This window comes from Octopus bimaculoides, chromosome 13 (genome assembly GCF_046866305.1).
Source record: "Octopus bimaculoides isolate indiv1 chromosome 13, ASM4686630v1, whole genome shotgun sequence".
Taxonomy (NCBI): Eukaryota; Metazoa; Mollusca; class Cephalopoda; order Octopoda; family Octopodidae; genus Octopus; species Octopus bimaculoides.
In genome coordinates this window covers 20,791,054-20,805,937 of record NC_142940.1, presented here as the reverse complement: position 1 = coordinate 20,805,937, position 14,884 = coordinate 20,791,054, and the positions used below count along the sequence as shown (strand labels likewise).

The 14,884-nt window shown below is 37.8% G+C and overlaps 1 protein-coding gene and 1 long non-coding RNA gene across 3 annotated transcripts in view; one reads left to right on the top strand and one right to left on the bottom strand.

The window, feature by feature from the left end:
* The window catches only part of LOC106870007 (delta-like protein D), a 320,127-nt gene that overhangs the window by 278,818 nt on the left and 26,425 nt on the right, over positions 1-14,884 (bottom strand). The window lies entirely within an intron of this gene.
* Positions 9,485-12,737, top strand: LOC106880408 (uncharacterized). Its single transcript, XR_016243979.1, has 4 exons — positions 9,485-10,177; positions 10,798-11,736; positions 12,149-12,306; positions 12,436-12,737. It is a non-coding gene; the product is annotated as an uncharacterized LOC106880408 (long non-coding RNA).

The following is a 14,884-nucleotide window of genomic DNA, read 5'->3' as shown; positions in this document are numbered from 1 at the left end:
GTGTGTGTGAGTGGGTGGGTGTTTGTTCCCCAACATCGCTTGACAACCGATGCTGGAGCGTTTATTCTTTTATTCTTTTATTTGTTTCAGTCATTTGACTGCGGCCATGCTGGAGTACCGCCTTTAGTCGAAACATATCGACTCCAGAACTTATTCTTTATAAGCCTAGTACTTATTCTATCGGCCTTTTTTGCCGAATCGTTAAGTTACGGGGACGTAAACACGCCAGCATTGGTTGTCAAGCGATGGTAGGGGACAAACACCGACACCCACACACACACACACACACATACACACACACACTCACACACACACACACACACACACACACACAAACACACACACACACACACACACATAAATATATTTATACAACGGGCTTCTTTCAGTTTCCGTCTACCAGATCCACTCACATGGTTTTGGTCGTCCCAAGGCAAGAACAGAAGACACTTGCTCAAGGTTCCACCTAGTGGAACTGAACCTCGGAACCGTGTGATTGGGAAGCAAGCTACTTACCACACACCCACGCCTGCGCCTGGGTGAATATATTCATTATAGTGGGCAATCCCAGTCCTGATGTCTTGTTTGTTTTAAACTTGTTTTTTTCTGGTGCAACAAATGCTTGGAGTTTATTGTATTCCTAACCTGCAGCAATTCGTTGCCTTCTCTTGACTCAGAAGATAAGGAACTGAAAGATTTCATTTGCTGTAGTTACCTTAAAGTGTCTGTGAGCGATCATTTAGCTGCGGCATGTCCGTGCCATGCTAATTACCTAAAGCTGGGTGTCCTGGCAGGTACTTCTTCTCCGGTTCAGAATAGACCTTGAAACGATAGCGTCTAGGAGTTGATTCCAAACTCCCCAATGGAATGATGATCTCTGCGATGCAAAGTGGTTCAGCTTCGGATACATTCTTAATAAAGAATTGAACCAAGCAGGGCTGTGTTATAGCCCATGTCTTACAATCTAATTATCAGCCATGCTGTAAGGTTTATTCAGGGATATTGAGGAAATTGTGCATATCCCGTTTAGAACATATAGTAACATTGTCGACCTACTATTCCTCAGAGCCAGAAGCAAAGTCAAGTAACAATTTCTGAGAGCTTCTATTTGCAGACAACTGTGCCTTGATAAAAATCACTCTACAGGACATCCAAAAGTTAGTTGACTGTTTTGCGAATATAACCAAATTTTTCGGTTTAATAATTAGTTTACGGATGAATGATGTTTTGCGCCAGCCAGCAGCAGGTGACCCCAACAGGATTTTATTGTCTTGACAGACAATCTTTCGTCTAAATGTTGAGCCAAATTTCGGGTACCTGGGATGGAATATGTCAAACGATACCCACTCGAGGCAAAGATCAATTAACGACTCTCTTAGTTCAGCTTTCGGTGGTCTTCTACACACACCCGAGAGATCATTGCCCGTCCACAAAACCAAAGTTTATCAGGCAAAAGTCCTTACCTTCCTCCTATAAGGATGTGAAACATGGACATTCTATACACGCCATATTAAATTGCTAGATTCATACCGTCTCGGCAGCCTTCGTTCACTTTTCAAAATCAAGTTACAGGACAAATTCCCCAACACAAAGTTCGTTTGAAGATGTGACAATCCAAGATGAGACTTATCCAAGCACAGCAGAGGTAGGTACTCTTTCAATGAACGCTACGAACATCTTAGGCGAGTAATGAAGGCTTTTAAAATAATCTCCCTGGATGATTCGACCAAACTTTTTCAAACCAAATTAGTCTTCTGCTATGAACATAGAGAGTGCAGAGTAGATTTTCGCTGGTCACAATGTGACTTTTCTTTTCCAGTAATCTCTGCAGTCATAATTTTAGTATCTTTTATATTAGTTAAATTGCTTCGTACGTCAAGTTTTCAAGAAGTTTCATTCAATTTAGCAACCATATAACACATTTCAAATCCAAAGCAAACACTCTAAAACGACTTGATATTTGCTACGATGATGTTACTGCTATAATCAGACGGAACAGGGGCAGCACAAAGAATCTATTTTGGGTTCTTTGAGGGTGTTGACTTATTCTTTTTAAGTAAGGGTGATTGTTTAGTTGAGGCGGTTGAGGTGGTCAAGGAAAAGAATAATAAACGAAGGTTTTAGCCTCTGCATTTATGTATCAATCGCTATGTACTGTCTTAATCCTTGTGGAAAACTCCGCTGAGGTATAAGGTGCTTGAACTGGACTACACAAAATCCTGCAGTTCCTGGACATGAGAACCAGTTATGAAGAGAGAAATAAATGTTATGGATTATGCACCTAGAAGCTAATTATGTAACGCATATTTCCGTGGCTACATGTTTTGTTAAACAGTGGACCTTTCCTCAAAAATCTTTATCACTGGTACTTTTGAGAATACGTTCCAATTACCCACGGAAGCTGCAATTGGATGACTATTACTCTCCATTTGCTTAATGGTCTTCAAACTCACAACGAAGTCAGTTCACCTAATACAGCTGAAATCAAATATATCACCCCAAACTGTACTGTGTGTTAGGCCTAGTACCCCATAAACTTTATACATTTCATGATCGCGAAGAAGCCGCCACGTATACGTTCGACTGAATGGAAGCAACTCCATGTCTCCCTCAAATCTTATTCTACTAAAATAAAGAATAAGTGATATTTACTCTTTTACTCTTTTACTCTTTTACTTGTTTCAGTCATTTGACTGCGGCCATGCTGGAGCACCGCCTTTAGTCGAGCAAATTGACCCCAGGACTTATTCTTTGGAAGCCTAGTACTTATTCTATCGGTCTCTTTTGCCGAACCGCTAAGTTACGGGGACGTAAACACACCAGCATCGGTTGTCAAGCAATGCTAGGGGGACAAACACAGACACATATATATACATATATACGACGGGCTTTGGTCGGCCCGAGGCTATAGTTGGAGACACTTGCCCAAGGTGCCACGCAGTGGGACTGAACCCGGAACCATGTGATTGGTAGGCAAGCTACTTACCACACAGCCACTCCTGTTTTGCCCTTGTCTCTAGAAAGATTATAGATTTAATGATTCCCTTGAAGTACATTTCTGATCACATTACTACATGCAGTATTTAATCGCAGTTTATTATACATACACATACACGCATAGATAAATGCAAACACACATACACACACACTCACACAAACACAATCTCTCTCTTACACATGCGACTACAAAACCAATACCCGCACAAACATAATATTTCCTATTCCACGGGTATAGATATAGCACATATGTGGATAAATAGAACAGCATTTTGTTTGCTTTAATTTTTTGAAATTTCTGTCTTCCAATCAAAGATTCAAAAATTTTAGTGGTCAGTTATCTCCCTTCTACACTCTCTAGAGAAAAAAAATGAGAGATTGCCAGAGAATGTGTGTGTGTATGTGTGTGTGTGTGTGTGTGTGTGTGTGTGTGCATGAGAGAGAGAGAGAGAGAGAGAGAGCGAAATAGTGGAAGAAATTGGGAGAGAGAGCGAGAGAGAGGAAGAAAGTGTGTGAGAGAGAGAGAGGAATAGAGAGAGGGATTCATGGAATGCTTTTTAAGCATACAATCACAATTCACTTTGAGCCAACCAAATACAATTTCAACCAAATACAAAAAATAATAACAATGACGTCAAGAATATTGGTTTCAAGTTTTGGCACAAGGCCAGCAATTTTGGGGATGGGGATAAGACGTATACATCGACTTCAGTGTTCAGCTAATACTTATTCGATTGACCCCGAAGGGATGAAAGGCAATGTCGAACTCTGCAGAATTTGAACATAGAACGTAAAGGCAGACGAAATGCCGCTGAACATTTTGCTCGGAGTGCTAACAATTCTGCCAGCTCTCCGCCACAGCAAGGACAAGAATATTAATAAGAACAATATCAACAAAGAAACTAGCGAACGATTACTAAATTGAAAGAAATAATATAAAAAATTATCTACAAATTACCTGAACTTGAGAATCGTTTACATATGGAAATATATAAATAAAAACAAAAAAACTAATGTTAATATTTATGTTTTTCTGGCATTAAAAACAGCGTTACGCGAATAGAATTCCGCTTTCATTAACGTAACTCTGGTCTGCACTTGGCATAAATATCAACAACATTACTGAAATAGATAACTGAAATACGTTCATTTTTATTAAACACAGATATCTACTTAAGATTATTACTTAACATTTTCAAAGGGAAAATAATGTACTCTCCAATTATAAGACAACATAGACACTGCCCTTGTAAACATCAAACCGAACAATCTGCTTACTAACACAGTTTCTGCAGTAGATTGTTGTATATCAACGTACATATATAACACATACATAAAACACACGCACACATATATATGTATATGCATACACACATGTATATACATACATGCACACATACACCCAAATTGTCGATGACCGAATTTAATCACAACGTGGAAGAGAGTCAATACGATGCCGCTCTCTCTGGTAGTACTAGAAAAATCTCTACTGGTGGCTGCTGCTTCTTGAAAGATGACTATCACATTTTAAACAGTACTGTGTTTAAACTATGCATGACAGTGCTCAAATGGCTCAAGAGTCCTGCCGCGGATCTGCATGCTTTCTTTCAAATATGGCAATCCTGTGTTTCTTGCATTTGTATGCCTAAAAACCTTGCTACTAATTTTACGTGTGAGTTATTTTGATGCTGGAGTGAGTTTGTTCCTATATGAGTTATAATTCTTGTCCCCGTCATGTGACCGTTCCTGACTAAGAAATCTATCTTTTGATAAGAATTTGTGGTTACAGGATGCAAACACATGAATCTCCCTGAAAATCTCTAGACAGTCGTTCCTGTTGTCGAATAGTGTTTTTACTTTTGGATTTTGAACTGTATTCAATTCAAATGTTTCCCGTCCCCTTTGATACTGTGAAAAGGTAAGATTTGTGGTTAATCTTAGTAAAGCTAGGATGCCCTCTAGAGTTTGTTGACATTTTTCATAACCTTCATCTCAATATGAAGGTCTGTGTTAATGTTGATGGAATTCTGTCAGTCCCAATCTGAATTGATAATGGCGTGAAGCAAGGAGACATACTTGCTCCTATTCTTTCGCGATCCATTTTGCTGTTGCTATCGCTTATGCAGTATCTATCAGTGGTTTCTATCTAAGATTCCAAACCTACGGTAATCTATTTAATGAGAGCTGGTTGCGATTAAAAGCTAAGGTCTTTGAAGAGATTTTGAATGAATTACCGCTTCACTATACATGCATATATAGACATGAATATGCACGCACGCACGTACACACACAGACACACACACAGACACACACACAGACACACACACACACAAATATGAAGGTAATATATGGGTATTATGTGAAAATACTTGTCATGTCAGCGACTCGATTTCCAGCTTTCCTTTCATGGTAAACGTCTCATGATGCAGACATAAGTTCTTAGCTGTCCCATGTCTAGTTTCTAGCCTTTATAACTTAGTGGTCTCACCAACCATACACCAATTATAAAATAAAATAATTTCAATCATAATAGAACGCCATCATCGTATAACTGCAATACAGGGTGAGCCAGGTCAGATTTGGTGCGCCACTGCAGAGTTGTCACTATTTTTGTATTAATTATTAATTTTCAAGAGGATCGTGTGTTAAATTTCGTGGCAGATAATTTTATATTTTCATGGTAGCAGGGATATATTTACACCCCATCACGATATGAGCTTCCAGAATATATGTGTAAATATCTATCTATCTATCTATCTATCTATCTATCTATCTATCTATCTATCTATCTATCTATCTATCTATCTATCTATCCATCTATCTATCTATTTATCTATCTAACTTTCTTTCTCCCCCACCCCCGCTCTCACTCTGTATATATATATATATATATATGTGTGTGTGTGTGTGTGTGTGTGTGTGTGTGTGTGTGTGTGTGTGTATACTTCAGGCAATACTGCGTCTGATGACGTAAGGTAACAGAGATATACAATTAATGACCACGTTGGTTCCCTGCCTAAACTCCGACTTGAACTACGAGTAAAAATTCGGGTGTGTCATAGCTAAGTGATCTCTGGTTATAGGCAGTTTCAATCGAGCTAGTACTAAACTCCTGTCAAATTAATTTCTTCCCCCCATGGTGGGCCAAGACATAAATATATGTCATAATTTGACCTGATACTATTTGTTTGCTTGTTTGTACCTTTATTCTGTTATACATAAATACACGCATATGGTCGCGGTATCTGGAATCTTCCAAATTTGTAAAACATCCTTACGATTCAAAGGATGAACCTTGTACAACAGACGATGACAATTTCTTACTTCTTACAACTTTGCCACCGGTAATGTTGCCAGTCAAAACTAAACTAAGAACTAAGGGTAAGAGTGACCCCCCCCCACACACACACACACATGGCCCCTCCTCAGCATCAGACGTGAAGGCGCAGGAGACTCCTTATAAAATATCTTTGAAACGTTTTCTACTACATTTATGCCGACTTCAGCCTAAATCAGTAACAGGCTTATTTGTCCCATTGTACAAAAGAAAAACACATTTTACTTAGCAACGCAGCGCTATTCAGATCTGATTTCAAGAATATACCTTATACCACGTGGAATTTCGCAAACACGATCGTAGTTGAAAGTAATAACAACACCACCGACGAAAACAGCACTACAGTACCAGTAAGCTGTACAAAAAGATGTTAAGTAGTCCTTTAATTTTACTTGGACTCTACATCTAAATCATTATTTAAAACAGAAATGGCATTTTTTAAAAACAGAAATGGCAAGCCGTCGTGAGAACTAGCCAATATCTGCCAGAAGAGACTTCGAAAGTAATGTAAACAAACCGCCCCCATTATTAAATTCTAGTGTCTCTCCAAATGTAGCTGAGACAAGTACGAAATATATTCAACTTAGAAATATCTTGAAACCACAGTTCGGAGAAAATTTTTCTACTATTGCTGCTCTGTGGTAAGTAGCTTGCTTACCAACCACATGGTTCCGGGTCCATTCCCACTGTGTGGCACCTTGGGCAAGTGTCTTCTACTGTAGCCTCGGGCCGACCAAAGCCTTCTGAGTGGATTTGGTAGACGGAGACTGAAAGAAGCCCGTCGAGTATATATAAATATATATATATATATATATATGTGTGTGTGTGTGTGTGTGTGTGTGTGTGTGTGTGTGTGTGTGTGTGTGTGTGTGTGTGTGTGTGTGTGTCTGCGTTTGTGCCCCTAACATCGCTTGACAACCGATGCTGGTGTGTTTACGTCACCGTAACTTAACGGTTCGGCATAAGATACTGATAGAATAGGTACTAGGCTTCCAAACAATAAGTCCTAGGGTTCATTTGCTCGACTAAAGGCGGTGCTCCAGCATGGCCGCAGTCAAATGACTGAAACAAGTAAAAGTAAAAGTATAATTAAAAGTAATGTTAAGCGATAGGCCATTCTTAAGATTAAGAAAAAAATCTAACAGTTCTAATGTTAAAAGTTATCAGCGATGTCGCTGGAGAGCACATGGAATCACGTGATATTCATTTCTGGAGTGAGGATATTAATATACTCTCATATACACAGCTGCTATCACTCTTAAGGAACACCTAGGAGAAATCTGCAGAGTACATGGTAATGAAACTACTAAACGGAAGCGACCAAGATGAAAAACAGACCTTGAAGAAAACATCAACATTCTACGCCGCTATATTTGATAGCAAACTACGATAATAAAATGTAAAAGGAATAATGAGTTTACACCTCATCAATTACATCTTAAGAGTAAATTAACAAAACTCCATAGTAATTCTTCACACCAAGGTATTGAGGGAAGGTTAATTACACCAAAACACGAACTCGGTGCGCTGAGCGAAAATCGTCGCTACTGTAGGCGAATTTTTTAACCGAGTCTGTATAAATCACACGTTTACTTCTAACTGACAAACATTATATAAACATATGAGGAAGGAAAATATTACCGTTCAGAAAGACCCCTCTCAAGAACATCTTGAGTCATGCTGATTGAAAATCTTGAACGAAAAGCGGGATCTCAAGCTCAATGCACCGTGGTTAAATGCAGTAAAGAGAGAAATCTGTACCAACATCAACTGTAAAACATATGCAATTGACCCGGAAACTTTCAGCATTTCTGCAGGCAAACATCCTAATGGGTAGGCACCTGGAAGGGACCTAATAGTCAGATACTGATATAAGAGGCTGACATTTTACAGTTAACCACTAATATGTATCTTCAGAAGCACAATGGACGGTCAGATTGTTATACCAAATTGGCTTGCTATAGCACGGACAAATCTCGTATCCAAGAATGAAACCACCGAGTTGGCTGAAAATTATAGGCCTATTGCTTGCCTAAACATTATATACAAATTGTACACAAGCAGCATCAACCAATTCCTCCAGAATCACTATGAGTCAAATATTATAGTGACTGAGGAGCAATTACTGTGCTTTTGGACTGATGAACGGAATGGAATTTGGCCTAAAGCAATGTTCAGATTTGATTGTTTGACAGGGAAAAATCACTCTCCCAGATCCCACACATGTTCATCAATGGTCTCATTATCTCATCTGTCCCACAGAAATAATGCTATAAGTACCTAGGCATTGATGAAAATATATCATACGAACGTACTTTGAATAAATATAGAGTAACCTAATAATATTATACCAGACTTAGAAAAATATGGCAGTCAGAAGTCTCCTCTAACAGCATGACAATATTCCACATTTGGGATACTTGACTTGGCTGTTGAAGAAATCCACTCCATAGATGTGAAACCCGCAAGATATTGACATCAATTGCGAATCTCCACAGAAATAGTAATAACCACAGGATCTACCTAAGAAGAGATAAAGGAGGTAGGGGCTTGAGATCAGTGCAGACAGCCTTTGAATGTCACAGTTTCTCTCAGACAGATCTTGCTAAACAACAGCAGCAAAAATAAACACATCGAATGTGTTTATACTGAAAAGTGAAGAATACAATGTCCTTCGTGTCGGCAGCGAGCTACTCAGAAAGCACTCTCTTCCTTATGACCCTTATGACCTCCCATACAACTACAAAAGATCTGGACTAACGTACCTCAAAAAAAAAAAAAGTTGGAGGTGAAATGCTCAGCACACGCACACACAAAAACGACCTTTCTTGGGTATGCATGCCGTAGGCTTGAAAAAAAAAACAGCAACTTTGACATGAAGCGAAGTCTTTCTTTGACTCGTGACCGCTACATCACATCACATTTCCAAGGCTATGCATTTAAAATCCCAAAAGTGGAGATTGTTAATAAATACCTACTGACACGAAAGAGACAATGACGCCCTTGGAGTTCCAAGAGGCAACCGAAAATGTAGACTATGTTATATTTCTGTAGGAGACGTGTCACACATGTGATTAAAATGTCATCAAAGTACCATCAAAAATGTCATGAAGGTACTACCTCCTTACGGGACACGACGTTGTCGCGAAAACGATATACAACACCATCCGGAAAAAAGACTGCCATGGAATAAATATAATCCCTCTGTTATTGAATAAGCAATACATAAGCAATATGGAACATAAGCAATATGGAGCTATGGCAAAGAACGAATAAAGTTTCGATTAGGGAGCAAATATTTAAGAAAAAGTGGAACTGGATTGGTAGCACAATTAGAAAAGACACACCAAATGTAGCGAAAAGTGCTTTACAGTGGAATCCGGATGGATATAGAAAGAGGGGGTAGACCTAAGAACTCGTGGCGTAGATCAACACAAAAGAAACTAGAGAAAGAGGGACATTCATGGCAGAGTATAAGTACAGAAGCGAAAAATTATGCGACATGGAATTCAATTATAAGTGGCCTATACTCCGCGCTGGAGGGTTAAAGGCAAGAAAGAAAGAAGAAAGTTATTAAATACATACACAAATTTTAGCGCCAGAAATACTGGTGCAATATTCCTTTCAAAATATCTGCGAAGTGTAATCATAAGAGGCCAGATGTTGTTGCTTGGGACAGACAAGAAAAAGTGTGTACCGTCGTCAACTGTCAACTGTCATGCAGATGTGAATAGCTCTTTGAAGATCAAAGAGAGAGAAGATAACTATCGACAACTACTTCAAAACCTTCAGCTTCTATATCCAGATTATAAATTTATATTTATACCAATAATAATTGGTTTTGTAAGTGAATGCCAAACTGTATGTCTAGATAAGCTTACAAGTCTGTAAGCGGAATAGTAAAACAATGCAAGACTTTTCTCAGGTTTAAAATGTGGTAGTGTTTTTGTTATCAACATTCCAGCGATGGAGTTTTATATCTACCTTTGTTAGAGACCAGCTCCTTCTCCAAAGGAAGAATTTAAATGATTAAAAACAAAACAAAACAAAAAAAACACACACACATACAAACACTATATTTTATTATTGAAACAAAAAAAATTTGTATGTGTGAGTTTTTGCGTGGGCCATTTCAGTTATATATGAGTCTGTCTGTATGACTATTGTATCTCTGTGCGTACATGTCTGTATGAGTGCATGAATATGTTTGAAAGCATGTTTTTTCTTAGCTAACACTTTGTGCCCTATGTTGTTAATAATAAATTAATTGAAATTCAAACCGTTATTTTGGACGGTTAAATTACAATTATGACGTCATAATACCGATGTGAGAAAAACGTAATATTTTTCCGCATTCATTTGCGATACTTTGGCCATTGCTAACAGTTAACTTCTTGTAGGTTACTATTACAATCCATAGATTTGCGTTAATATATTTGCTAATAATTTGTTTGTTTTAATAGATATAACCAAATGTCTGACGTTCTACACCGGCCGGGCTTCCTTACGCGACTTCGTAAAGGGGCTCGAAACTTTTTCTCCAGATTATTACCCTGCGTACGACGACCAACACTTGCAGACACTTTTGAAGATGTCTCAGATTTTACTTCATCGTTATCATCGCTATCAGACCTTTCCCCCATGTCACCAACAGAAGATTTCCCTAGAAATCACAATGAATCTGCTATAGCTCATAGACAGGGTGAGTTTTGCTGAAAATAGTTTAAAAGTTACAAAGATTCTTGTATATCTTCTTTACACATATGTATGTATGCATGTATGTATGTATGTATGTGTGTATGTATGTGTGTGTATGTGTGTACGTATGTATGTGTGTATGTATGTATGTAAGTAGGTATGTAGGAATATATGTACGCATTTATGCATGTCTGTATGTTTGTATGTATGTATTTTTGTATGTGTGTGTATATATATTTGTGTATATATATGCACTACAATCACACACATGTGGGTAAGCCTCTGAAAGCTTGCATTGTGTGTGCGTGTATGTGTGAGTATTTGGATGTGTGATATAACCACCTAGGTGGGGCTACATTTGATAAATATAGCAACAAAAATACTCCTCAAAATACATCGGACTCTTCCCCAGAAACATGTATGTTTCTTATAATTATTTTTGTGTTGCTTACAGATTTTACCCACCCTGACTTTGACCAATATGAACGGACTTCCTTTGAAGGTAAATACTAATAATTTATGACCTAACGAATTTTTAGTTGACAGTGTAAATTGTGTTATGCGTTTATTTATCTCTTATACTTTTGTGTTTCTCTGAGACAGTCTGTGTGTTTTTATTATCTTTTGTCTATTTGCATTTCCAGATTCATCATCCACATACACCGACCCTTGGGCTGACCTGGTTAACGAACCATCATATTTTGGTAAGTTTCGAATTAATGTAGTTTCTAGTGTTCACTGAATAGTAAAACGTGTTACGACTGATTCTCACATATGTGCCAGTCTACCTACCCACCTACCTACCCACCTACCTACCTACCTACACACTTACCTACCCACCTACCTATCCACCCACCTGCCCACCCACCTGCCCACCCACCTGCCTACCTACCTACCTACCTACCTACCTACCTACCTACATAACTTTCTACCTACCATGGTACATATATATATATATATATATATATATATATACTAGTAAATAAATGTTAACAATACGTAGATACATACGTATGTGTAATTCTCAAAATGTATTTCCATGTTTCATTTTATGTATAATATGAAGAGATATTTGTATCAAATAATATATTGACGCTTGTTTTTGTCACCGTATAGATGATGGTAACCAGAACGAAGAGGACCCACCTCGTGTTCCAATTATTGTCACCGACATTTACATGCAAGGCAGTTCCAGGATGCATCAGGTCGCACAGATCATCGTTTATTCCGTAAATGGTCATGTGACCATGTCTGTAAACCTGGGGCTACATTAGGTAAGTCATGATTGCATGTTTTGAAGTGTTAAAATACCACAGCATACAATTTGATCCTATGTGATCTATACATCGATTGGTTAAATATGTATACAGCTTTGTTATAATTTTTGTCTGCTTTGTTTTCAGATATGTCAAGCACTTTGACCGCTGAGAGATTTGAATAGAGAAGCTGCCATAACTATACAACACAAAGGACTTGTCCTGCGTTCTAATGAACCTGAAAATCCAGTAGCATAGAAGAACAGCTAAAGAGAATACCATCAGAGTTATCCGGCCCAGGGTGCCAAAGTATGAAGAACACCCTGGCCCTTTTTGTTAAAGTTAAAAAAAGTTTCGTAAATAAACGAAAAGGGGGATGCAACTATCTTGAAGAGATAACCAAATGACTGAAAACTTCTAGAAATATTTTTAATAAAAGACAAAAATCATATTCTTTTTATTGAGTTATTTATATTACTTGCAGTGTATGGCATCTGAGTAGGTGTCTGTTAGTTTTTGATTTTATATCGCTTTAGATTTTGGGATCAGAAGAAATATTCTTTTCAACATGTCATTTCCTGAACTTGAGAATTACTTGGGAGTACACACACATAAGCATGCGCACGCACTTATACATATGTACACACACACACACACACACACACACACACACACACTATATATATATATATATATATATATATATATATATATATATATATATATATATATATATATATATTTAGGCGTGGCTGTGTCGAAAGAAGCTTGCTTCTCAACCACATGGTTCCGGGTTCTGTCTCAATGCGTGAAAGTTTAGGCAAATATCTTGTTATAGCCTCGGGCCGACCAAAGCCTTGTGAGTTGGTTTGATAGACGGAAACTGAAAGAAACCCGTTGTACATGTGCGTGTGTGCTTGCCCCCCACCCCTAACATCGCTTGACAACCGATATGCTGATATGTTTATGCCCTGTAACGTAGTAGTTTGGCAAAAGCTACAGGTAGAATAAGTACTAGACTTACAAAGAATAGGTCCTTGGATTGATTTCTTCAACTAAAACCCTGCAAGGTGGTGATCCAGCATGGCCGCAGCCAAATGGCTGAAACAAGTAAAAGAATAAAAGAAATATATATATATATATATATATATATATATATATATATATATATATATATATATATATATATATATATATATATATATATATATATATATATATATATATATATATATATAGATAGATAGATAGATAGATAGATAGATAGATAGATAGATAGATAGATAGATAGATAGATAGATAGATAGATAGATGAATATTATATGCATATATGTATGTATAAGTATGTATGTATGTATGTATGTATGTATGCATGTATTATGTATGTATGTATGTATTACGGTGGACAGAGCCAGTCGCACTGTCTCGTTCTTCTAACTTCTTTTTATTTTGGTTTGGTGCAACGAGATGCAGGATTTATTCAGAGTTATCTTCTCTTAAATAAGCAGCTATAAAGCTGAAAGGCTTAATTTTTCCTAGATCCATTATGGTGAGTATCAATGATCTTGTTCCAGAAGCAATTCCATGACATGCTAATTCACCCGTAGCTGGAACCCTGGCTGTTGCTACTACTCAGGGTCGAGTAGAATCTGGGGACAATAGTGGCTAAGAGTTGGTTACCGAACTTTTCTCTGGTATGATGGCCTTCGTGATGTAAAGTGGTTCAGCTTTTAGTATATTTCTTACAAAGTATGGAACAAGCATGGGTGTGTAATGGTCCTAATCGTGTTTGCAATTTACGTCTCAGCTATGTTGCAAGTTGCACTCAGTGATGTTGACAAAAGTGATGTTGCATATCCAGTTTAAGACCGATGACATCATCTTCAGTTTACAACTCCTCACATCCTGAAATAAAGTCAGAGAACAACTTCTGTTAGAGTTTCTATTTACAGACGACCGTACTTTGATAGAATTCTTTTTGCAGGACATCCAAGTATTAGTTGACTTTTACTAATGCTATCAAACCCTCCTACTTAGCAATCACTACGTGGAAGACTGAGATTTTGCACTAGCCAGCATCTGGACACCTCAAAAAGGATCCTCTTGTAGTGGCAGACAGTGCCTCTCTAAATGCTGTACCAAAATTCTGGTACTTAAGAAGTAACATTTCAAACAATGCCCGACTGGAAGAAGAGTTCATTCAATATTTGACTAAGTTTGTTTCAGCTTTCGGTAGTCTCTATTTGCTGAAGCTTAGATTACAAGCTGATTAGTTGTCACCCCACTTTGTACTACAAAATTAGGCTTTGAATATTTCATAAGCAAGACATGTGGTAAGCCTTACTCTTTGTAGTTTGAGATTTCTATACTCTCCAAGTGTCAGCATCACAGCAGTGTTGCAAAGAGGGCAGCATTTCAAACCTTTAAACGCTTCACTCGGCCTGGACAACACGTTGTGACACTTCAACATCAGTTTGATGAATGATTAGCAGTCAGATATTAAAACTTGTCGACATTTTTCAGCTCAACTCTCTTTTATATTAAGCATGATAGATTTTGCATATACTGGGACAGGTTCATTCAACACAACTGCTTT